We start from the raw sequence: 19,546 nt of genomic DNA on the forward strand, positions 1-19,546 counted from the left end.
GCCCCAGTGGCGCAATTGGTTAGCGCACGGTACTTATAAGGCAGTAGCCGTGCGCAATGCCGGGGTTGTGAGTTCGAGCCTCTCCTGGGGCATATTTTTATTTCGTGGCACAGTCTCTGACAGCAACAGGAGGCTACGTTTGAGATGTATCAGCTATTTGAGGAATATAATCGTGCATTCGATACGGTAGCTGCGTCTTCCTCGGTAGTATAGTGGTTAGTATCCCCTCCTGTCACCCGGGAGACCGGGGTTCGATTCCCCGCCGGGGAGAGACATCCGATTTTTAATTGCTGCACTATCACTCGCCGAACTTAGTGTAGGACGTTTGCAGGTACTAGCAACATGTGTCTCCCACACAGGCAGCTGTCTACAGTGCATCCTCGGTAGTATAGTGGTTAGTATCCCCGCCTGTCACGCGGGAGACCGGGGTTCGATTCCCCGCCGGGGAGATGCGATTTTTATCTCACAAACCTGTTCGAGAGTTGCGCGTATGGGGATCGGAAGAGCATAAAGTTTGCGATCAAGGAGTGTAGTTGGTGCAAAATCTAAAAAAAAATGCTACATCTTAGGAAGTGGTTCTTGCATTCTTCACACATCAGGGTTTGCTACTGAGGCTGAATCAAAGCACCCCAGCCGACGCTCTGGGCGTAGTAATCGAGCTGGACACAGTCTGCAAAAGTAATATTTTTAGCAGAGCGTGGTTTCAATCCACGGACCTCTGGGTTATGGGCCCAGCACGCTTCCACTGCGCCACTCTGCTGTGTGGGAGAGTACTGGCTCTTCGTCACATCACGTCTCACACCTGGGCAGTGTTGTCTGCGTCGCTTTCACACGCCTACATGTGATTGCGTAACATCTCCTACAGCTCTCAGCTTGACTTGTCTCGACTTTGCTCGACTGACGCTACGCTGACGCTTGCAGGCAGCGATATTTACCACGATCGCCCCGACATGCAGCTGCGAGAAGCACAGGAGTAACAAAGCACTCCACGATGCGGCGACATACGAAATCCACTGCCCAGCTACTCGTCGGAAACTAACAAAATGCCGACCCTGCCAAGATTCGAACCTGGAATCTTCTGATCCGTAGTCAGACGCGTTATCCGTTGCGCCACAGGGCCACCGGCAGCATTTTGTCTACGAGACAAGTACAATTCGCTAAGAAATGTGTTCTCCACGGCTCAGCAAGCTCCCAAGGAAGGTACCTCTCGTCCAGCTGCGTGGCCGCAGTGCGCCTGCAGAACTTAGAGCTTGCCACGCATCTGCTCTCGCTGTTCGACAGGTAGCAGAAGGCAAGGCGCGCTTTTTCGCATGTTTTCTCGACGACGAGAGCCGGTTGATGTGCATGTAAGCGTAGCATATGAAGCAAGAATAGCACGAACCATTCGTAGTCAGGTGCAAAAGTCGCAGTATGGCACCAGGTGGCGAACATATGTTTCTGTGGCCACCACTAGTTTCCAGCAAAGTGAATACCACTGACTGAGGGCCCTGTGTTGTAGCCCCAGTGGCGCAATTGGTTAGCGCACGGTACTTATAAGGCAGTAGCCGTGCGCAATGCCGGGGTTGTGAGTTCGAGCCTCTCCTGGGGCATATTTTTATTTCGTGGCACAGTCTCTGACAGCAACAGGAGGCTACGTTTGAGATGTATCAGCTATTTGAGGAATATAATCGTGCATTCGATACGGTAGCTGCGTCTTCCTCGGTAGTATAGTGGTTAGTATCCCCTCCTGTCACCCGGGAGACCGGGGTTCGATTCCCCGCCGGGGAGAGACATCCGATTTTTAATTGCTGCACTATCACTCGCCGAACTTAGTGTAGGACGTTTGCAGGTACTAGCAACATGTGTCTCCCACACAGGCAGCTGTCTACAGTGCATCCTCGGTAGTATAGTGGTTAGTATCCCCGCCTGTCACGCGGGAGACCGGGGTTCGATTCCCCGCCGGGGAGATGCGATTTTTATCTCACAAACCTGTTCGAGAGTTGCGCGTATGGGGATCGGAAGAGCATAAAGTTTGCGATCAAGGAGTGTAGTTGGTGCAAAATCTAAAAAAAAATGCTACATCTTAGGAAGTGGTTCTTGCATTCTTCACACATCAGGGTTTGCTACTGAGGCTGAATCAAAGCACCCCAGCCGACGCTCTGGGCGTAGTAATCGAGCTGGACACAGTCTGCAAAAGTAATATTTTTAGCAGAGCGTGGTTTCAATCCACGGACCTCTGGGTTATGGGCCCAGCACGCTTCCACTGCGCCACTCTGCTGTGTGGGAGAGTACTGGCTCTTCGTCACATCACGTCTCACACCTGGGCAGTGTTGTCTGCGTCGCTTTCACACGCCTACATGTGATTGCGTAACATCTCCTACAGCTCTCAGCTTGACTTGTCTCGACTTTGCTCGACTGACGCTTGCAGGCAGCGATATTTACCACGATCGCCCCGACATGCAGCTGCGAGAAGCACAGGAGTAACAAAGCACTCCACGATGCGGCGACATACGAAATCCACTGCCCAGCTACTCGTCGGAAACTAACAAAATGCCGACCCTGCCAAGATTCGAACCTGGAATCTTCTGATCCGTAGTCAGACGCGTTATCCGTTGCGCCACAGGGCCACCGGCAGCATTTTGTCTACGAGACAAGTGCAATTCGCTAAGAAATGTGTTCTCCACGGCTCAGCAAGCTCCCAAGGAAGGTACCTCTCGTCCAGCTGCGTGGCCGCAGTGCGCCTGCAGAACTTAGAGCTTGCCACGCATCTGCTCTCGCTGTTCGACAGGTAGCAGAAGGCAAGGCGCGCTTTTTCGCATGTTTTCTCGACGACGAGAGCCGGTTGATGTGCATGTAAGCGTAGCATATGAAGCAAGAATAGCACGAACCATTCGTAGTCAGGTGCAAAAGTCGCAGTATGGCACCAGGTGGCGAACATATGTTTCTGTGGCCACCACTAGTTTCCAGCAAAGTGAATACCACTGACTGAGGGCCCTGTGTTGTAGCCCCAGTGGCGCAATTGGTTAGCGCACGGTACTTATAAGGCAGTAGCCGTGCGCAATGCCGGGGTTGTGAGTTCGAGCCTCTCCTGGGGCATATTTTTATTTCGTGGCACAGTCTCTGACAGCAACAGGAGGCTACGTTTGAGATGTATCAGCTATTTGAGGAATATAATCGTGCATTCGATACGGTAGCTGCGTCTTCCTCGGTAGTATAGTGGTTAGTATCCCCTCCTGTCACCCGGGAGACCGGGGTTCGATTCCCCGCCGGGGAGAGACATCCGATTTTTAATTGCTGCACTATCACTCGCCGAACTTAGTGTAGGACGTTTGCAGGTACTAGCAACATGTGTCTCCCACACAGGCAGCTGTCTACAGTGCATCCTCGGTAGTATAGTGGTTAGTATCCCCGCCTGTCACGCGGGAGACCGGGGTTCGATTCCCCGCCGGGGAGATGCGATTTTTATCTCACAAACCTGTTCGAGAGTTGCGCGTATGGGGATCGGAAGAGCATAAAGTTTGCGATCAAGGAGTGTAGTTGGTGCAAAATCTAAAAAAAAATGCTACATCTTAGGAAGTGGTTCTTGCATTCTTCACACATCAGGGTTTGCTACTGAGGCTGAATCAAAGCACCCCAGCCGACGCTCTGGGCGTAGTAATCGAGCTGGACACAGTCTGCAAAAGTAATATTTTTAGCAGAGCGTGGTTTCAATCCACGGACCTCTGGGTTATGGGCCCAGCACGCTTCCACTGCGCCACTCTGCTGTGTGGGAGAGTACTGGCTCTTCGTCACATCACGTCTCACACCTGGGCAGTGTTGTCTGCGTCGCTTTCACACGCCTACATGTGATTGCGTAACATCTCCTACAGCTCTCAGCTTGACTTGTCTCGACTTTGCTCGACTGACGCTACGCTGACGCTTGCAGGCAGCGATATTTACCACGATCGCCCCGACATGCAGCTGCGAGAAGCACAGGAGTAACAAAGCACTCCACGATGCGGCGACATACGAAATCCACTGCCCAGCTACTCGTCGGAAACTAACAAAATGCCGACCCTGCCAAGATTCGAACCTGGAATCTTCTGATCCGTAGTCAGACGCGTTATCCGTTGCGCCACAGGGCCACCGGCAGCATTTTGTCTACGAGACAAGTACAATTCGCTAAGAAATGTGTTCTCCACGGCTCAGCAAGCTCCCAAGGAAGGTACCTCTCGTCCAGCTGCGTGGCCGCAGTGCGCCTGCAGAACTTAGAGCTTGCCACGCATCTGCTCTCGCTGTTCGACAGGTAGCAGAAGGCAAGGCGCGCTTTTTCGCATGTTTTCTCGACGACGAGAGCCGGTTGATGTGCATGTAAGCGTAGCATATGAAGCAAGAATAGCACGAACCATTCGTAGTCAGGTGCAAAAGTCGCAGTATGGCACCAGGTGGCGAACATATGTTTCTGTGGCCACCACTAGTTTCCAGCAAAGTGAATACCACTGACTGAGGGCCCTGTGTTGTAGCCCCAGTGGCGCAATTGGTTAGCGCACGGTACTTATAAGGCAGTAGCCGTGCGCAATGCCGGGGTTGTGAGTTCGAGCCTCTCCTGGGGCATATTTTTATTTCGTGGCACAGTCTCTGACAGCAACAGGAGGCTACGTTTGAGATGTATCAGCTATTTGAGAAATATAATCGTGCATTCGATACGGTAGCTGCGTCTTCCTCGGTAGTATAGTGGTTAGTATCCCCTCCTGTCACCCGGGAGACCGGGGTTCGATTCCCCGCCGGGGAGAGACATCCGATTTTTAATTGCTGCACTATCACTCGCCGTCTTAGTGTAGGACGTTTGCAGGTACTAGCAACATGTGTCTCCCACACAGGCAGCTGCCTACAGCGCATCCTCGGTAGTATAGTGGTTAGTATCCCCGCCTGTCACCCGGGAGACCGGGGTTCGATTCCCCGCCGGGGAGAGACATCCGATTTTTAATTGCTGCACTATCACTCGCCGAACTTAGTGTAGGACGTTTGCAGGTACTAGCAACATGTGTCTCCCACACAGGCAGCTGTCTACAGTGCATCCTCGGTAGTATAGTGGTTAGTATCCCCGCCTGTCACGCGGGAGACCGGGGTTCGATTCCCCGCCGGGGAGATGCGATTTTTATCTCACAAACCTGTTCGAGAGTTGCGCGTATGGGGATCGGAAGAGCATAAAGTTTGCGATCAAGGAGTGTAGTTGGTGCAAAATCTAAAAAAAAATGCTACATCTTAGGAAGTGGTTCTTGCATTCTTCACACATCAGGGTTTGCTACTGAGGCTGAATCAAAGCACCCCAGCCGACGCTCTGGGCGTAGTAATCGAGCTGGACACAGTCTGCAAAAGAAATATTTTTAGCAGAGCGTGGTTTCGATCCACGGACCGCTGGGTTATGGGCCCAGCACGCTTCCACTGCGCCACTCTGCTGTGTGGGAGAGTACTGGCTCTTCGTCACATCACGTCTCACACCTGGGCAGTGTTGTCTGCGTCGCTTTCACACGCCTACATGTGATTGCGTAACATCTCCTACAGCTCTCAGCTTGACTTGTCTCGACTTTGCTCGACTGACGCTACGCTGACGCTTGCAGGCAGCGATATTTACCACGATCGCCCCGACATGCAGCTGCGAGAAGCACAGGAGTAACAAAGCACTCCACGATGCGGCGACATACGAAATCCACTGCCCAGCTACTCGTCGGAAACTAACAAAATGCCGACCCTGCCAAGATTCGAACCTGGAATCTTCTGATCCGTAGTCAGACGCGTTATCCGTTGCGCCACAGGGCCACCGGCAGCATTTTGTCTACGAGACAAGTGCAATTCGCTAAGAAATGTGTTCTCCACGGCTCAGCAAGCTCCCAAGGAAGGTACCTCTCGTCCAGCTGCGTGGCCGCAGTGCGCCTGCAGAACTTAGAGCTTGCCACGCATCTGCTCTCGCTGTTCGACAGGTAGCAGAAGGCAAGGCGCGCTTTTTCGCATGTTTTCTCGACGACGAGAGCCGGTTGATGTGCATGTAAGCGTAGCATATGAAGCAAGAATAGCACGAACCATTCGTAGTCAGGTGCAAAAGTCGCAGTATGGCACCAGGTGGCGAACATATGTTTCTGTGGCCACCACTAGTTTCCAGCAAAGTGAATACCACTGACTGAGGGCCCTGTGTTGTAGCCCCAGTGGCGCAATTGGTTAGCGCACGGTACTTATAAGGCAGTAGCCGTGCGCAATGCCGGGGTTGTGAGTTCGAGCCTCTCCTGGGGCATATTTTTATTTCGTGGCACAGTCTCTGACAGCAACAGGAGGCTACGTTTGAGATGTATCAGCTATTTGAGGAATATAATCGTGCATTCGATACGGTAGCTGCGTCTTCCTCGGTAGTATAGTGGTTAGTATCCCCTCCTGTCACCCGGGAGACCGGGGTTCGATTCCCCGCCGGGGAGAGACATCCGATTTTTAATTGCTGCACTATCACTCGCCGTCTTAGTGTAGGACGTTTGCAGGTACTAGCAACATGTGTCTCCCACACAGGCAGCTGCCTACAGCGCATCCTCGGTAGTATAGTGGTTAGTATCCCCGCCTGTCACCCGGGAGACCGGGGTTCGATTCCCCGCCGGGGAGAGACATCCGATTTTTAATTGCTGCACTATCACTCGCCGAACTTAGTGTAGGACGTTTGCAGGTACTAGCAACATGTGTCTCCCACACAGGCAGCTGTCTACAGTGCATCCTCGGTAGTATAGTGGTTAGTATCCCCGCCTGTCACGCGGGAGACCGGGGTTCGATTCCCCGCCGGGGAGATGCGATTTTTATCTCACAAACCTGTTCGAGAGTTGCGCGTATGGGGATCGGAAGAGCATAAAGTTTGCGATCAAGGAGTGTAGTTGGTGCAAAATCTAAAAAAAAATGCTACATCTTAGGAAGTGGTTCTTGCATTCTTCACACATCAGGGTTTGCTACTGAGGCTGAATCAAAGCACCCCAGCCGACGCTCTGGGCGTAGTAATCGAGCTGGACACAGTCTGCAAAAGAAATATTTTTAGCAGAGCGTGGTTTCGATCCACGGACCGCTGGGTTATGGGCCCAGCACGCTTCCACTGCGCCACTCTGCTGTGTGGGAGAGTACTGGCTCTTCGTCACAGCACGTCTCACACCTGGGCAGTGTTGTCTGCGTCGCTTTCACACGCCTACATGTGATTGCGTAACATCTCCTACAGCTCTCAGCTTGACTTGTCTCGACTTTGCTCGACTGACGCTACGCTGACGCTTGCAGGCAGCGATATTTACCACGATCGCCCCGACATGCAGCTGCGAGAAGCACAGGAGTAACAAAGCACTCCACGATGCGGCGACATACGAAATCCACTGCCCAGCTACTCGTCGGAAACTAACAAAATGCCGACCCTGCCAAGATTCGAACCTGGAATCTTCTGATCCGTAGTCAGACGCGTTATCCGTTGCGCCACAGGGCCACCGGCAGCATTTTGTCTACGAGACAAGTGCAATTCGCTAAGAAATGTGTTCTCCACGGCTCAGCAAGCTCCCAAGGAAGGTACCTCTCGTCCAGCTGCGTGGCCGCAGTGCGCCTGCAGAACTTAGAGCTTGCCACGCATCTGCTCTCGCTGTTCGACAGGTAGCAGAAGGCAAGGCGCGCTTTTTCGCATGTTTTCTCGACGACGAGAGCCGGTTGATGTGCATGTAAGCGTAGCATATGAAGCAAGAATAGCACGAACCATTCGTAGTCAGGTGCAAAAGTCGCAGTATGGCACCAGGTGGCGAACATATGTTTCTGTGGCCACCACTAGTTTCCAGCAAAGTGAATACCACTGACTGAGGGCCCTGTGTTGTAGCCCCAGTGGCGCAATTGGTTAGCGCACGGTACTTATAAGGCAGTAGCCGTGCGCAATGCCGGGGTTGTGAGTTCGAGCCTCTCCTGGGGCATATTTTTATTTCGTGGCACAGTCTCTGACAGCAACAGGAGGCTACGTTTGAGATGTATCAGCTATTTGAGGAATATAATCGTGCATTCGATACGGTAGCTGCGTCTTCCTCGGTAGTATAGTGGTTAGTATCCCCTCCTGTCACCCGGGAGACCGGGGTTCGATTCCCCGCCGGGGAGAGACATCCGATTTTTAATTGCTGCACTATCACTCGCCGTCTTAGTGTAGGACGTTTGCAGGTACTAGCAACATGTGTCTCCCACACAGGCAGCTGCCTACAGCGCATCCTCGGTAGTATAGTGGTTAGTATCCCCGCCTGTCACCCGGGAGACCGGGGTTCGATTCCCCGCCGGGGAGAGACATCCGATTTTTAATTGCTGCACTATCACTCGCCGAACTTAGTGTAGGACGTTTGCAGGTACTAGCAACATGTGTCTCCCACACAGGCAGCTGTCTACAGTGCATCCTCGGTAGTATAGTGGTTAGTATCCCCGCCTGTCACGCGGGAGACCGGGGTTCGATTCCCCGCCGGGGAGATGCGATTTTTATCTCACAAACCTGTTCGAGAGTTGCGCGTATGGGGATCGGAAGAGCATAAAGTTTGCGATCAAGGAGTGTAGTTGGTGCAAAATCTAAAAAAAAATGCTACATCTTAGGAAGTGGTTCTTGCATTCTTCACACATCAGGGTTTGCTACTGAGGCTGAATCAAAGCACCCCAGCCGACGCTCTGGGCGTAGTAATCGAGCTGGACACAGTCTGCAAAAGAAATATTTTTAGCAGAGCGTGGTTTCGATCCACGGACCGCTGGGTTATGGGCCCAGCACGCTTCCACTGCGCCACTCTGCTGTGTGGGAGAGTACTGGCTCTTCGTCACATCACGTCTCACACCTGGGCAGTGTTGTCTGCGTCGCTTTCACACGCCTACATGTGATTGCGTAACATCTCCTACAGCTCTCAGCTTGACTTGTCTCGACTTTGCTCGACTGACGCTACGCTGACGCTTGCAGGCAGCGATATTTACCACGATCGCCCCGACATGCAGCTGCGAGAAGCACAGGAGTAACAAAGCACTCCACGATGCGGCGACATACGAAATCCACTGCCCAGCTACTCGTCGGAAACTAACAAAATGCCGACCCTGCCAAGATTCGAACCTGGAATCTTCTGATCCGTAGTCAGACGCGTTATCCGTTGCGCCACAGGGCCACCGGCAGCATTTGTCTACGAGACAAGTACAATTCGCTAAGAAATGTGTTCTCCACGGCTCAGCAAGCTCCCAAGGAAGGTACCTCTCGTCCAGCTGCGTGGCCGCAGTGCGCCTGCAGAACTTAGAGCTTGCCACGCATCTGCTCTCGCTGTTCGACAGGTAGCAGAAGGCAAGGCGCGCTTTTTCGCATGTTTTCTCGACGACGAGAGCCGGTTGATGTGCATGTAAGCGTAGCATATGAAGCAAGAATAGCCGAACCATTCGTAGTCAGGTGCAAAAGTCGCAGTATGGCACCAGGTGGCGAACATATGTTTCTGTGGCCACCACTAGTTTCCCAGCAAAGTGAATACCACTGACTGAGGCCCTGTGTTGTAGCCCCAGTGGCGCAATTGGTTAGCGCACGGTACTTATAAGGCAGTAGCCGTGCGCAATGCCGGGGTTGTGAGTTCGAGCCTCTCCTGGGGCATATTTTTATTTCGTGGCACAGTCTCTGACAGCAACAGGAGGCTACGTTTGAGATGTATCAGCTATTTGAGAAATATAATCGTGCATTCGATACGGTAGCTGCGTCTTCCTCGGTAGTATAGTGGTTAGTATCCCCTCCTGTCACCCGGGAGACCGGGGTTCGATTCCCCCGCCGGGGAGAGACATCCGATTTTTAATTGCTGCACTATCACTCGCCGTCTTAGTGTAGGACGTTTGCAGGTACTAGCAACATGTGTCTCCCACACAGGCAGCTGCCTACAGCGCATCCTCGGTAGTATAGTGGTTAGTATCCCCGCCTGTCACCCGGGAGACCGGGGTTCGATTCCCCGCCGGGGGAGAGACATCCGATTTTTAATTGCTGCACTATCACTCGCCGAACTTAGTGTAGGACGTTTGCAGGTACTAGCAACATGTGTCTCCCACACAGGCAGCTGTCTACAGTGCATCCTCGGTAGTATAGTGGTTAGTATCCCCGCCTGTCACGCGGGAGACCGGGGTTTCGATTCCCGCCGGGGAGATGCGATTTTTATCTCACAAACCTGTTCGAGAGTTGCGCGTATGGGGATCGGAAGAGCATAAAGTTTGCGATCAAGGAGTGTAGTTGGTGCAAAATCTAAAAAAAAATGCTACATCTTAGGAAGTGGTTCTTGCATTCTTCACACATCAGGGTTTGCTACTGAGGCTGAATCAAAGCACCCCAGCCGACGCTCTGGGCGTAGTAATCGAGCTGGACACAGTCTGCAAAAGAAATATTTTTAGCAGAGCGTGGTTTCGATCCACGGACCGCTGGTTATGGGCCCAGCACGCTTCCACTGCGCCACTCTGCTGTGTGGGAGAGTACTGGCTCTTCGTCACATCACGTCTCACACCTGGGCAGTGTTGTCTGCGTCGCTTTCACACGCCTACATGTGATTGCGTAACATCTCCTACGAGCTCTCAGCTTGACTTGTCTCGACTTTGCTCGACTGACGCTACGCTGACGCTTGCAGGCAGCGATATTTACCACGATCGCCCCGACATGCAGCTGCGAGAAGCACAGGAGTAACAAAGCACTCCACGATGCGGCGACATACGAAATCCACTGCCCAGCTACTCGTCGGAAACTAACAAAATGCCGACCCTGCCAAGATTCGAACCTGAATCTTCTGATCCGTAGTCAGACGCGTTATCCGTTGCGCCACAGGGCCACCGGCAGCATTTTGTCTACGAGACAAGTGCAATTCGCTAAGAAATGTGTTCTCCCACGGCTCAGCAAGCTCCCAAGGAAGGTACCTCTCGTCCAGCTGCGTGGCCGCAGTGCGCCTGCAGAACTTAGAGCTTGCCACGCATCTGCTCTCGCTGTTCGACAGGTAGCAGAAGGCAAGGCGCGCTTTTTCGCATGTTTTCCTCGACGACGAGAGCCGGTTGATGTGCATGTAAGCGTAGCATATGAAGCAAGAATAGCACGAACCATTCGTAGTCAGGTGCAAAAGTCGCAGTATGGCACCAGGTGGCGAACATATGTTTCTGTGGCCACCACTAGTTTCCAGCAAAAGTGAATACCACTGACTGAGGGCCCTGTTGTAGCCCCAGTGGCGCAATTGGTTAGCGCACGGTACTTATAAGGCAGTAGCCGTGCGCAATGCCGGGGTTGTGAGTTCGAGCCTCTCCTGGGGCATATTTTTATTTCGTGGCACAGTCTCTGACAGCAACAGGAGGCTACGTTTGAGATGTATCAGCTATTGAGGAATATAATCGTGCATTCGATACGGTAGCTGCGTCTTCCTCGGTAGTATAGTGGTTAGTATCCCCTCCTGTCACCCGGGAGACCGGGGTTCGATTCCCCGCCGGGGAGAGACATCCGATTTTTAATTGCTGCACTATCACTCGCCGTCTTAGTGTAGGACGTTTGCAGGTACTAGCAACATGTGTCTCCCACACAGGCAGCTGCCTACAGCGCATCCTCGGTAGTATAGTGGTTAGTATCCCCGCCTGTCACCCGGGAGACCGGGGTTCGATTCCCCGCCGGGGAGAGACATCCGATTTTTAATTGCTGCACTATCACTCGCCGAACTTAGTGTAGGACGTTTGCAGGTACTAGCAACATGTGTCTCCCACACAGGCAGCTGTCTACAGTGCATCCTCGGTAGTATAGTGTTAGTATCCCCGCCTGTCACGCGGGGAGACCGGGGTTTCGATTCCCCGCCGGGGAGATGCGATTTTTATCTCACAAACCTGTTCGAGAGTTGCGCGTATGGGGATCGGAAGAGCATAAAGTTTGCGATCAAGGAGTGTAGTTGGTGCAAAATCTAAAAAAAAATGCTACATCTTAGGAAGTGGTTCTTGCATTCTTCACACATCAGGGTTTGCTACTGAGGCTGAATCAAAGCACCCCAGCCGACGCTCTGGGCGTAGTAATCGAGCTGGACACAGTCTGCAAAAGAAATATTTTTAGCAGAGCGTGGTTTCGATCCACGGACCGCTGGGTTATGGCCCAGCACGCTTCCACTGCGCCACTCTGCTGTGTGGGAGAGTACTGGCTCTTCGTCACAGCACGTCCTCACACCTGGGCAGTGTTGTCTGCGTCGCTTTCACACGCCTACATGTGATTGCGTAACATCTCCTACAGCTCTCAGCTTGACTTGTCTCGACTTTGCTCGACTGACGCTACGCTGACGCTTGCAGGCAGCGATATTTACCACGATCGCCCCGACATGCAGCTGCGAGAAGCACAGGAGTAACAAAGCACTCCACGATGCGGCGACATACGAAATCCACTGCCCAGCTACTCGTCGGAAACTAACAAAATGCCGACCCTGCCAAGATTCGAACCTGGAATCTTCTGATCCGTAGTCAGACGCGTTATCCGTTGCGCCACAGGGCCACCGGCAGCATTTTGTCTACGAGACAAGTGCAATTCGCTAAGAAATGTGTTCTCTCACGGCTCAGCAAGCTCCCAAGGAAGGTACCTCTCGTCCAGCTGCGTGCCGCAGTGCGCCTGCAGAACTTAGAGCTTGCCACGCATCTGCTCTCGCTGTTCGACAGGTAGCAGAAGGCAAGGCGCGCTTTTTCGCATGTTTTCTCGACGACGAGAGCCGGTTGATGTGCATGTAAGCGTAGCATATGAAGCAAGAATAGCACGAACCATTCGTAGTCAGGTGCAAAAGTCGCAGTATGGCACCAGGTGGCGAACATATGTTTCTGTGGCCACCACTAGTTTCCAGCAAAGTGAATACCACTGACTGAGGGCCCTGTGTTGTAGCCCCAGTGGCGCAATTGGTTAGCGCACGGTACTTATAAGGCAGTAGCCGTGCGCAATGCCGGGGTTGTGAGTTCGAGCCTCTCCTGGGGCATATTTTTATTTCGTGGCACAGTCTCTGACAGCAACAGGAGGCTACGTTGAGATGTATCAGCTATTTGAGGAATATAATCGTGCATTCGATACGGTAGCTGCGTCTTCCTCGGTAGTATAGTGGTTAGTATCCCCTCCTGTCACCCGGGAGACCGGGGTTCGATTCCCCGCCGGGGAGAGACATCCGATTTTAATTGCTGCACTATCACTCGCCGTCTTAGTGTAGGACGTTTGCAGGTACTAGCAACATGTGTCTCCCACACAGGCAGCTGCCTACAGCGCATCCTCGGTAGTATAGTGGTTAGTATCCCCGCCTGTCACCCGGGAGACCGGGGTTCGATTCCCCGCCGGGGAGAGACATCCGATTTTTAATTGCTGCACTATCACTCGCCGAACTTAGTGTAGGACGTTTGCAGGTACTAGCAACATGTGTCTCCCACACAGGCAGCTGTTCTACAGTGCATCCTCGGTAGTATAGTGGTTAGTATCCCCGCCTGTCACGCGGGAGACCGGGTTCGATTCCCCGCCGGGGGAGATGCGATTTTTATCTCACAAACCTGTTCGAGAGTTGCGCGTATGGGATCGGAAGAGCATAAAAGTTTGCGATCAAGGAGTGTAGTTGGTGCAAAATCTAAAAAAAAATGCTACATCTTAGGAAGTGGGTTCTTGCATTCTTCACACATCAGGGTTTGCTACTGAGGCTGAATCAAAGCACCCCAGCCGACGCTCTGGGCGTAGTAATCGAGCTGGACACAGTCTGCAAAAGAAATATTTTTAGCAGAGCGTGGTTTCGATCCACGGACCGCTGGGTTATGGGCCCAGCACGCTTCCCACTGCGCCACTCTGCTGTGTGGGAGAGTACTGGCTCTTCGTCACATCACGTCTCACACCTGGGCAGTGTTGTCTGCGTCGCTTTCACACGCCTACATGTGATTGCGTAACATCTCCTACAGCTCTCAGCTTGACTTGTCTCGACTTTGCTCGACTGACGCTACGCTGACCGCTTGCAGGCAGCGATATTTACCACGATCGCCCCGACATGCAGCTGCGAGAAGCACAGGAGTAACAAAGCACTCCACGATGCGGCGACATACGAAATCCACTGCCCAGCTACTCGTCGGAAACTAACAAAATGCCGACCCTGCCAAGATTCGAACCTGGAATCTTCTGATCCGTAGTCAGACGCGTTATCCGTTGCGCCACAGGGCCACCGGCAGCATTTTGTCTACGAGACCAAGTGCAATTCGCTAAGAAATGTGTTCTCCACGGCTCAGCAAGCTACCAAGGAAGGTACCTCTCGTCCAGCTGCGTGGCCGCAGTGCGCCTGCAGAACTTAGAGCTTGCCACGCATCTGCTCTCGCTGTTCGACAGGTAGCAGAAGGCAAGGCGCGCTTTTTCGCATGTTTTCTCGACGACGAGAGCCGGTTGATGTGCATGTAAGCGTAGCATATGAAGCAAGAATAGCACGAACCATTCGTAGTCAGGTGCAAAAGTCGCAGTATGGCACCAGGTGGCGAACATATGTTTCTGTGGCCACCACTAGTTTCCAGCAAAGTGAATACCACTGACTGAGGGCCCTGTGTTGTAGCCCCAGTGGCGCAATTGGTTAGCGCACGGTACTTATAAGGCAGTAGCCGTGCGCAATGCCGGGGTTGTGAGTTCGAGCCTCTCCTGGGCATATTTTTATTTCGTGGCACAGTCTCTGACAGCAACAGGAGGCTACGTTTGAGATGTATCAGCTATTTGAGGAATATAATCGTGCATTCGGATACGGTAGCTGCGTCTTCCTCGGTAGTATAGTGGTTAGTATCCCCTCCTGTCACCCGGGAGACCGGGGTTCGATTTCCCCGCCGGGGAGAGGACATCCGATTTTAATTGCTGCACTATCACTCGCCGTCTTAGTGTAGGACGTTTGCAGGTACTAGCAACATGTGTCTCCCACACAGGCAGCTGCCTACAGCGCATCCTCGGTAGTATAGTGGTTAGTATCCCCGCCTGTCACCCGGGAGACCGGGGTTCGATTCCCCGCCGGGGAGAGACATCCGATTTTTAATTGCTGCACTATCACTCGCCCGAACTTAGTGTAGGACGTTTGCAGGTACTAGCAACATGTGTCTCCCACACAGGCAGCTGTCTACAGTGCATCCTCGGTAGTATAGTGGTTAGTATCCCCGCCTGTCACGCGGGAGACCGGGGTTCGATTCCCCGCCGGGGGAGATGCGATTTTTATCTCACAAACCTGTCGAGAGTTGCGCGTATGGGGATCGGAAGAGCATAAAGTTTGCGATCAAGGAGTGTAGTTGGTGCAAAATCTAAAAAAAAATGCTACATCTTAGGAAGTGGTTCTTGCATTCTTCACACATCAGGGTTTGCTACTGAGGCTGAATCAAAGCACCCCCAGCCGACGCTCTGGGCGTAGTAATCGAGCTGGACACAGTCTGCAAAAGAAATATTTTTAGCAGAGCGTGGTTTCGATCCACGGACCGCTGGGTTATGGGCCCAGCACGCTTCCACTGCGCCACTCTGCTGTGTGGGAGAGTACTGGCTCTTCGTCACAGCACGTCTCACACCTGGGCAGTGTTGTCTGCGTCGCTTTCACACGCCTACATGTGATTGCGTAACATCTCCTACAGCTCTCAGCTTGACTTGTCTCGACTTTGCTCGACTGACGCTACGCTGACGCTTGCAGGCAGCGATATTTACCACGATCGCCCCGACATGCAGCTGCGAGAAGCACAGGAGTAACAAAGCACTCCACGATGCGGCGACATACGAAATCCACTGCCCAGCTACTCGTCGGAAACTAACAAAATGCCGACCCTGCCAAGATTCGAACCTGGAATCTTCTGATCCGTAGTCAGACGCGTTATCCGTTGCGCCACAGGGCCACCGGCAGCATTTTGTCTACGAGACAAGTGCAATTCGCTAAGAAATGTGTTCTCCACGGCTCAGCAAGCTCCCAAGGAAGGTACCCTCTCGTCCAGCTGCGTGGCCGCAGTGCGCCTGCAGAACTTAGAGCTTGCCACGCATCTGCTCTCGCTGTTCGACAGGTAGCAGAAGGCAAGGCGCGCTTTTTCGCATGTTTTCTCGACGACGAGAGCCGGTTGATGTGCATGTAAGCGTAGCATATGAAGCAAGAATAGCACGAACCATTCGTAGTCAGGTGCAAAAGTCGCAGTATGGCACCAGGTGGCGAACATATGTTTCTGTGCCACCACTAGTTTCCAGCAAAGTGAATACCACTGACTGAGGGGCCCTGTGTTGTAGCCCCAGTGGCGCAATTGGTTAGCGCACGGTACTTATAAGGCAGTAGCCGTGCGCAATGCCGGGGTTGTGAGTTCGAGCCTCTCCTGGGGCATATTTTTATTTCGTGGCACAGTCTCTGACAGCAACAGGAGGCTACGTTTGAGATGTATCAGCTATTTGAGGAATATAATCGTGCATTCGATACGGTAGCTGCGTCTTCCTCGGTAGTATAGTGGTTAGTATCCCCTCCTGTCACCCGGGAGACCGGGGTTCGATTCCCCGCCGGGGAGAGACATCCGATTTTTAATTGCTGCACTATCACTTCGCCGTCTTACGTGTAGGACGTTTGCAGGTACTAGCAACATGTGTCTCCCACACAGGCAGCTGCCTACAGCGCATCCTCGGTAGTATAGTGGTTAGTATCCCCGCCTGTCACCCGGGAGACCGGGGTTCGATTCCCCGCCGGGGAGAGACATCCGATTTTTAATTTGCTGCACTATCACTCGCCGAACTTAGTGTAGGACGTTTGCAGGTACTAGCAACATGTGTCTCCCACACAGGCAGCTGTCTACAGTGCATCCTCGGTAGTATAGTGGTTAGTATCCCCGCCTGTCACGCGGGAGACCGGGGTTCGATTCCCCGCCGGGGAGATGCGATTTTTATCTCACAAACCTGTTCGAGAGTTGCGCGTATGGGGATCGGAAGAGCATAAAGTTTGCGATCAAGGGAGTGTAGTTGGTGCAAAATCTAAAAAAAAATGCTACATCTTAGGAAGTGGTTCTTGCATTCTTCACACATCAGGGTTTGCTACTGAGGCTGAATCAAAGCACCCCAGCCGACGCTCTGGGCGTAGTAATCGAGCTGGACACAGTCTGCAAAGAAATATTTTTAGCAGAGCGTGGTTTCGATCCACGGACCGCTGGGTTATGGGCCCAGCACGCTTCCACTGCGCCACTCTGCTGTGTGGGAGAGTACTGGCTCTTCGTCACATCACGTCTCACACCTGGGCAGTGTTGTCTGCGTCGCTTTCACACGCCTACATGTGATTGCGTAACATCTCCTACAGCTCTCAGCTTGACTTGTCTCGACTTTGCTCGACTGACGCTACGCTGGACGCTTGCAGGCAGCGATATTTACCACGATCGCCCCGACATGCAGCTGCGAGAAGCACAGGAGTAACAAAGCACTCCACGATGCGGCGACATACGAAATCCACTGCCCAGCTACTCGTCGGAAACTAACAAAATGCCGACCCTGCCAAGATTCGAACCTGAATCTTCTGATCCGTAGTCAGACGCGTTATCCGTTGCGCCACAGGGCCACCGGCAGCATTTTGTCTACGAGACAAGGTGCAATTCGCTAAGAAATGTGTTCTCCACGGCTCAGCAAGCTACCAAGGAAGGTACCTCTCGTCCAGCTGCGTGGCCGCAGTGCGCCTGCAGAACTTAGAGCTTGCCACGCATCTGCTCTCGCTGTTCGACAGGTAGCCAGAAGGCAAGGCGCGCTTTTTCGCATGTTTTCCTCGACGACGAGAGGCCGGTTGATGTGCATGTAAGCGTAGCATATGAAGCAAGAATAGCACGAACCATTCGTAGTCAGGTGCAAAAGTCGCAGTATGGGCACCAGGTGGCGAACATATGTTTCTGTGGCCACCACTAGTTTCCAGCAAAGTGAATACCACTGACTGAGGGCCCTGTGTTGTAGCCCCAGTGGCGCAATTGGTTAGCGCCACGGTACTTATAAGGCAGTAGCCGTGCGCAATGCCGGGGTTGTGAGTTCGAGCCTCTCCTGGGGGCATATTTTTATTTCGTGCACAGTCTCTGACAGCAACAGGAGGCTACGTTTGAGATGTATCAGCTATTTGAGGAATATAATCGTGCATTCGATACGGTAGCTGCGTCTTCCTCGGTAGTATAGTGGTTAGTATCCCCTCCTGTCACCCGGGAGACCGGGGTTCGATTCCCCGCCGGGGAGAGACATCCGATTTTAATTGCTGCACTATCACTCGCCGTCTTAGTGTATGGACGTTTGCAGGTACTAGCAACATGTGTCTCCCACACAGGCAGCTGCCTACAGCGCATCCTCGGTAGTATAGTGGTTAGTATCCCCGCCTGTCACCCCGGGAGACCGGGGTTCGATTCCCCGCCGGGGAGAGACATCCGATTTTTAATTGCTGCACTATCACTCGCCGAACTTAGTGTAGGACGTTTGCAGGTACTAGCAACATGTGTCTCCCACACAGGCAGCTGTCTACAGTGCATCCTCGGGTAGTATAGTGGTTAGTATCCCCCGCCTGTCACGCGGGAGACCGGGGTTCGATTCCCCGCCGGGGAGATGCGATTTTATCTCACAAACCTGTTCGAGAGTTGCGCGTATGGGGATCGGAAGAGCATAAAGTTTGCGATCAAGGAGTGTAGTTGGTGCAAAATCTAAAAAAAAATGCTACATCTTAGAAGTGGTTCTTGCATTCTTCACACATCAGGGTTTGCTACTGAGGCTGAATCAAAGCACCCCAGCCGACGCTCTGGGCGTAGTAATCGAGCTGGACACAGTCTGCAAAAGAAATATTTTTAGCAGAGCGTGGTTTCGATCCACGGACCGCTGGGTATGGGCCCAGCACGCTTCCACTGCGCCACTCTGCTGTGTGGGAGAGTACTGGCTCTTCGTCACAGCACGTCCTCACACCTGGGCAGTGTTGTCTGCGTCGCTTTCCACACGCCTACATGTGATTGCGTAACATCTCCTACAGCTCTCAGCTTGACTTGTCTCGACTTTGCTCGACTGACGCTAACGCTGACGCTTGCAGGCAGCGATATTTACCACGATCGCCCGACATGCAGCTGCGAGAAGCACAGGAGTAACAAAGCACTCCACGATGCGGCGACATACGAAATCCACTGCCCAGCTACTCGTCGGAAACTAACAAAATGCCGACCCTGCCAAGATTCGAACCTGGAATCTTCTGATCCGTAGTCAGACGCGTTATCCGTTGCGCCACAGGGCCACCGCAGCATTTTGTCTACGAGACAAGTGCAATTCGCTAAGAAATGTGTTCTCCACGGCTCAGCAAGCTCCCAAGGAAGGTACCTCTCGTCCAGACTGCGTGGCCGCAGTGCCCTGCAGAACTTAGAGCTTGCCACGCATCTGCTCTCCGCTGTTCGACAGGTAGCAGAAGGCAAGGCGCGGCTTTTTCGCATGTTTTCTCGACGACGAGAGCCGGTTGATGTGCATGTAAGCGTAGCATATGAAGCAAGAATAGCACGAACCATTCGTAGTCAGGTGCAAAAGTCGCAGTATGGCACCAGGTGGCGAACATATGTTTCTGTGGCCACCACTAGTTTCCAGCAAAGTGAA

At 52.8% G+C, this 19,546-nt stretch overlaps 38 non-coding genes across 38 annotated transcripts; 26 read left to right on the plus strand and 12 right to left on the minus strand.

Moving 5' to 3' along the window:
* Positions 1-92, plus strand: Trnai-uau (transfer RNA isoleucine (anticodon UAU)). Its single transcript is given in 2 exon segments — positions 1-38; positions 57-92. It is a non-coding gene; the product is annotated as a tRNA-Ile (tRNA).
* Positions 93-377: 285 nt separating this feature from the next.
* Trnad-guc (transfer RNA aspartic acid (anticodon GUC)) lies at positions 378-449 on the plus strand. Its single transcript has one exon. It is a non-coding gene; the product is annotated as a tRNA-Asp (tRNA).
* Positions 450-1,047: 598 nt separating this feature from the next.
* Trnar-acg (transfer RNA arginine (anticodon ACG)) lies at positions 1,048-1,120 on the minus strand. The gene has a single exon. It is a non-coding gene; the product is annotated as a tRNA-Arg (tRNA).
* Positions 1,121-1,497: 377 nt separating this feature from the next.
* On the plus strand, positions 1,498-1,589 carry Trnai-uau (transfer RNA isoleucine (anticodon UAU)). Its single transcript is given in 2 exon segments — positions 1,498-1,535; positions 1,554-1,589. It is a non-coding gene; the product is annotated as a tRNA-Ile (tRNA).
* Positions 1,590-1,874: 285 nt separating this feature from the next.
* On the plus strand, positions 1,875-1,946 carry Trnad-guc (transfer RNA aspartic acid (anticodon GUC)). The gene has a single exon. It is a non-coding gene; the product is annotated as a tRNA-Asp (tRNA).
* A 587-nt stretch (positions 1,947-2,533) lies between these two features.
* Trnar-acg (transfer RNA arginine (anticodon ACG)) lies at positions 2,534-2,606 on the minus strand. Its single transcript has one exon. It is a non-coding gene; the product is annotated as a tRNA-Arg (tRNA).
* Positions 2,607-2,983: 377 nt separating this feature from the next.
* On the plus strand, positions 2,984-3,075 carry Trnai-uau (transfer RNA isoleucine (anticodon UAU)). The gene is given in 2 exon segments: positions 2,984-3,021; positions 3,040-3,075. It is a non-coding gene; the product is annotated as a tRNA-Ile (tRNA).
* Positions 3,076-3,360: 285 nt separating this feature from the next.
* Positions 3,361-3,432, plus strand: Trnad-guc (transfer RNA aspartic acid (anticodon GUC)). The gene has a single exon. It is a non-coding gene; the product is annotated as a tRNA-Asp (tRNA).
* Positions 3,433-4,030: 598 nt separating this feature from the next.
* Positions 4,031-4,103, minus strand: Trnar-acg (transfer RNA arginine (anticodon ACG)). The gene has a single exon. It is a non-coding gene; the product is annotated as a tRNA-Arg (tRNA).
* A 377-nt stretch (positions 4,104-4,480) lies between these two features.
* Positions 4,481-4,572, plus strand: Trnai-uau (transfer RNA isoleucine (anticodon UAU)). The gene is given in 2 exon segments: positions 4,481-4,518; positions 4,537-4,572. It is a non-coding gene; the product is annotated as a tRNA-Ile (tRNA).
* Positions 4,573-4,856: 284 nt separating this feature from the next.
* On the plus strand, positions 4,857-4,928 carry Trnad-guc (transfer RNA aspartic acid (anticodon GUC)). The gene has a single exon. It is a non-coding gene; the product is annotated as a tRNA-Asp (tRNA).
* Positions 4,929-5,035: 107 nt separating this feature from the next.
* Trnad-guc (transfer RNA aspartic acid (anticodon GUC)) lies at positions 5,036-5,107 on the plus strand. The gene has a single exon. It is a non-coding gene; the product is annotated as a tRNA-Asp (tRNA).
* A 598-nt stretch (positions 5,108-5,705) lies between these two features.
* Trnar-acg (transfer RNA arginine (anticodon ACG)) lies at positions 5,706-5,778 on the minus strand. Its single transcript has one exon. It is a non-coding gene; the product is annotated as a tRNA-Arg (tRNA).
* Positions 5,779-6,155: 377 nt separating this feature from the next.
* Trnai-uau (transfer RNA isoleucine (anticodon UAU)) lies at positions 6,156-6,247 on the plus strand. Its single transcript is given in 2 exon segments — positions 6,156-6,193; positions 6,212-6,247. It is a non-coding gene; the product is annotated as a tRNA-Ile (tRNA).
* Positions 6,248-6,531: 284 nt separating this feature from the next.
* Positions 6,532-6,603, plus strand: Trnad-guc (transfer RNA aspartic acid (anticodon GUC)). The gene has a single exon. It is a non-coding gene; the product is annotated as a tRNA-Asp (tRNA).
* A 107-nt stretch (positions 6,604-6,710) lies between these two features.
* On the plus strand, positions 6,711-6,782 carry Trnad-guc (transfer RNA aspartic acid (anticodon GUC)). The gene has a single exon. It is a non-coding gene; the product is annotated as a tRNA-Asp (tRNA).
* A 598-nt stretch (positions 6,783-7,380) lies between these two features.
* Positions 7,381-7,453, minus strand: Trnar-acg (transfer RNA arginine (anticodon ACG)). Its single transcript has one exon. It is a non-coding gene; the product is annotated as a tRNA-Arg (tRNA).
* A 377-nt stretch (positions 7,454-7,830) lies between these two features.
* Trnai-uau (transfer RNA isoleucine (anticodon UAU)) lies at positions 7,831-7,922 on the plus strand. The gene is given in 2 exon segments: positions 7,831-7,868; positions 7,887-7,922. It is a non-coding gene; the product is annotated as a tRNA-Ile (tRNA).
* Positions 7,923-8,206: 284 nt separating this feature from the next.
* On the plus strand, positions 8,207-8,278 carry Trnad-guc (transfer RNA aspartic acid (anticodon GUC)). The gene has a single exon. It is a non-coding gene; the product is annotated as a tRNA-Asp (tRNA).
* Positions 8,279-8,385: 107 nt separating this feature from the next.
* On the plus strand, positions 8,386-8,457 carry Trnad-guc (transfer RNA aspartic acid (anticodon GUC)). The gene has a single exon. It is a non-coding gene; the product is annotated as a tRNA-Asp (tRNA).
* Positions 8,458-9,055: 598 nt separating this feature from the next.
* On the minus strand, positions 9,056-9,128 carry Trnar-acg (transfer RNA arginine (anticodon ACG)). Its single transcript has one exon. It is a non-coding gene; the product is annotated as a tRNA-Arg (tRNA).
* A 375-nt stretch (positions 9,129-9,503) lies between these two features.
* Positions 9,504-9,595, plus strand: Trnai-uau (transfer RNA isoleucine (anticodon UAU)). Its single transcript is given in 2 exon segments — positions 9,504-9,541; positions 9,560-9,595. It is a non-coding gene; the product is annotated as a tRNA-Ile (tRNA).
* A 1,135-nt stretch (positions 9,596-10,730) lies between these two features.
* Positions 10,731-10,802, minus strand: Trnar-acg (transfer RNA arginine (anticodon ACG)). The gene has a single exon. It is a non-coding gene; the product is annotated as a tRNA-Arg (tRNA).
* A 378-nt stretch (positions 10,803-11,180) lies between these two features.
* Trnai-uau (transfer RNA isoleucine (anticodon UAU)) lies at positions 11,181-11,272 on the plus strand. The gene is given in 2 exon segments: positions 11,181-11,218; positions 11,237-11,272. It is a non-coding gene; the product is annotated as a tRNA-Ile (tRNA).
* A 283-nt stretch (positions 11,273-11,555) lies between these two features.
* Trnad-guc (transfer RNA aspartic acid (anticodon GUC)) lies at positions 11,556-11,627 on the plus strand. The gene has a single exon. It is a non-coding gene; the product is annotated as a tRNA-Asp (tRNA).
* A 778-nt stretch (positions 11,628-12,405) lies between these two features.
* Positions 12,406-12,478, minus strand: Trnar-acg (transfer RNA arginine (anticodon ACG)). The gene has a single exon. It is a non-coding gene; the product is annotated as a tRNA-Arg (tRNA).
* A 377-nt stretch (positions 12,479-12,855) lies between these two features.
* Positions 12,856-12,947, plus strand: Trnai-uau (transfer RNA isoleucine (anticodon UAU)). Its single transcript is given in 2 exon segments — positions 12,856-12,893; positions 12,912-12,947. It is a non-coding gene; the product is annotated as a tRNA-Ile (tRNA).
* A 282-nt stretch (positions 12,948-13,229) lies between these two features.
* Positions 13,230-13,301, plus strand: Trnad-guc (transfer RNA aspartic acid (anticodon GUC)). The gene has a single exon. It is a non-coding gene; the product is annotated as a tRNA-Asp (tRNA).
* A 781-nt stretch (positions 13,302-14,082) lies between these two features.
* On the minus strand, positions 14,083-14,155 carry Trnar-acg (transfer RNA arginine (anticodon ACG)). Its single transcript has one exon. It is a non-coding gene; the product is annotated as a tRNA-Arg (tRNA).
* Positions 14,156-14,910: 755 nt separating this feature from the next.
* Trnad-guc (transfer RNA aspartic acid (anticodon GUC)) lies at positions 14,911-14,982 on the plus strand. Its single transcript has one exon. It is a non-coding gene; the product is annotated as a tRNA-Asp (tRNA).
* A 108-nt stretch (positions 14,983-15,090) lies between these two features.
* Trnad-guc (transfer RNA aspartic acid (anticodon GUC)) lies at positions 15,091-15,162 on the plus strand. Its single transcript has one exon. It is a non-coding gene; the product is annotated as a tRNA-Asp (tRNA).
* A 599-nt stretch (positions 15,163-15,761) lies between these two features.
* Trnar-acg (transfer RNA arginine (anticodon ACG)) lies at positions 15,762-15,834 on the minus strand. Its single transcript has one exon. It is a non-coding gene; the product is annotated as a tRNA-Arg (tRNA).
* Positions 15,835-16,212: 378 nt separating this feature from the next.
* On the plus strand, positions 16,213-16,304 carry Trnai-uau (transfer RNA isoleucine (anticodon UAU)). The gene is given in 2 exon segments: positions 16,213-16,250; positions 16,269-16,304. It is a non-coding gene; the product is annotated as a tRNA-Ile (tRNA).
* A 286-nt stretch (positions 16,305-16,590) lies between these two features.
* Trnad-guc (transfer RNA aspartic acid (anticodon GUC)) lies at positions 16,591-16,662 on the plus strand. Its single transcript has one exon. It is a non-coding gene; the product is annotated as a tRNA-Asp (tRNA).
* Positions 16,663-16,770: 108 nt separating this feature from the next.
* On the plus strand, positions 16,771-16,842 carry Trnad-guc (transfer RNA aspartic acid (anticodon GUC)). Its single transcript has one exon. It is a non-coding gene; the product is annotated as a tRNA-Asp (tRNA).
* A 599-nt stretch (positions 16,843-17,441) lies between these two features.
* Trnar-acg (transfer RNA arginine (anticodon ACG)) lies at positions 17,442-17,513 on the minus strand. The gene has a single exon. It is a non-coding gene; the product is annotated as a tRNA-Arg (tRNA).
* A 939-nt stretch (positions 17,514-18,452) lies between these two features.
* Trnad-guc (transfer RNA aspartic acid (anticodon GUC)) lies at positions 18,453-18,526 on the plus strand. The gene has a single exon. It is a non-coding gene; the product is annotated as a tRNA-Asp (tRNA).
* A 597-nt stretch (positions 18,527-19,123) lies between these two features.
* On the minus strand, positions 19,124-19,196 carry Trnar-acg (transfer RNA arginine (anticodon ACG)). The gene has a single exon. It is a non-coding gene; the product is annotated as a tRNA-Arg (tRNA).
* Between the last annotated feature and the right edge of the window lie 350 nt (positions 19,197-19,546).

The sequence above is a fragment of the Schistocerca cancellata genome, unplaced genomic scaffold, assembly GCF_023864275.1.
Source record: "Schistocerca cancellata isolate TAMUIC-IGC-003103 unplaced genomic scaffold, iqSchCanc2.1 HiC_scaffold_1164, whole genome shotgun sequence".
NCBI classification, from domain to species: domain Eukaryota; kingdom Metazoa; phylum Arthropoda; class Insecta; order Orthoptera; family Acrididae; genus Schistocerca; species Schistocerca cancellata.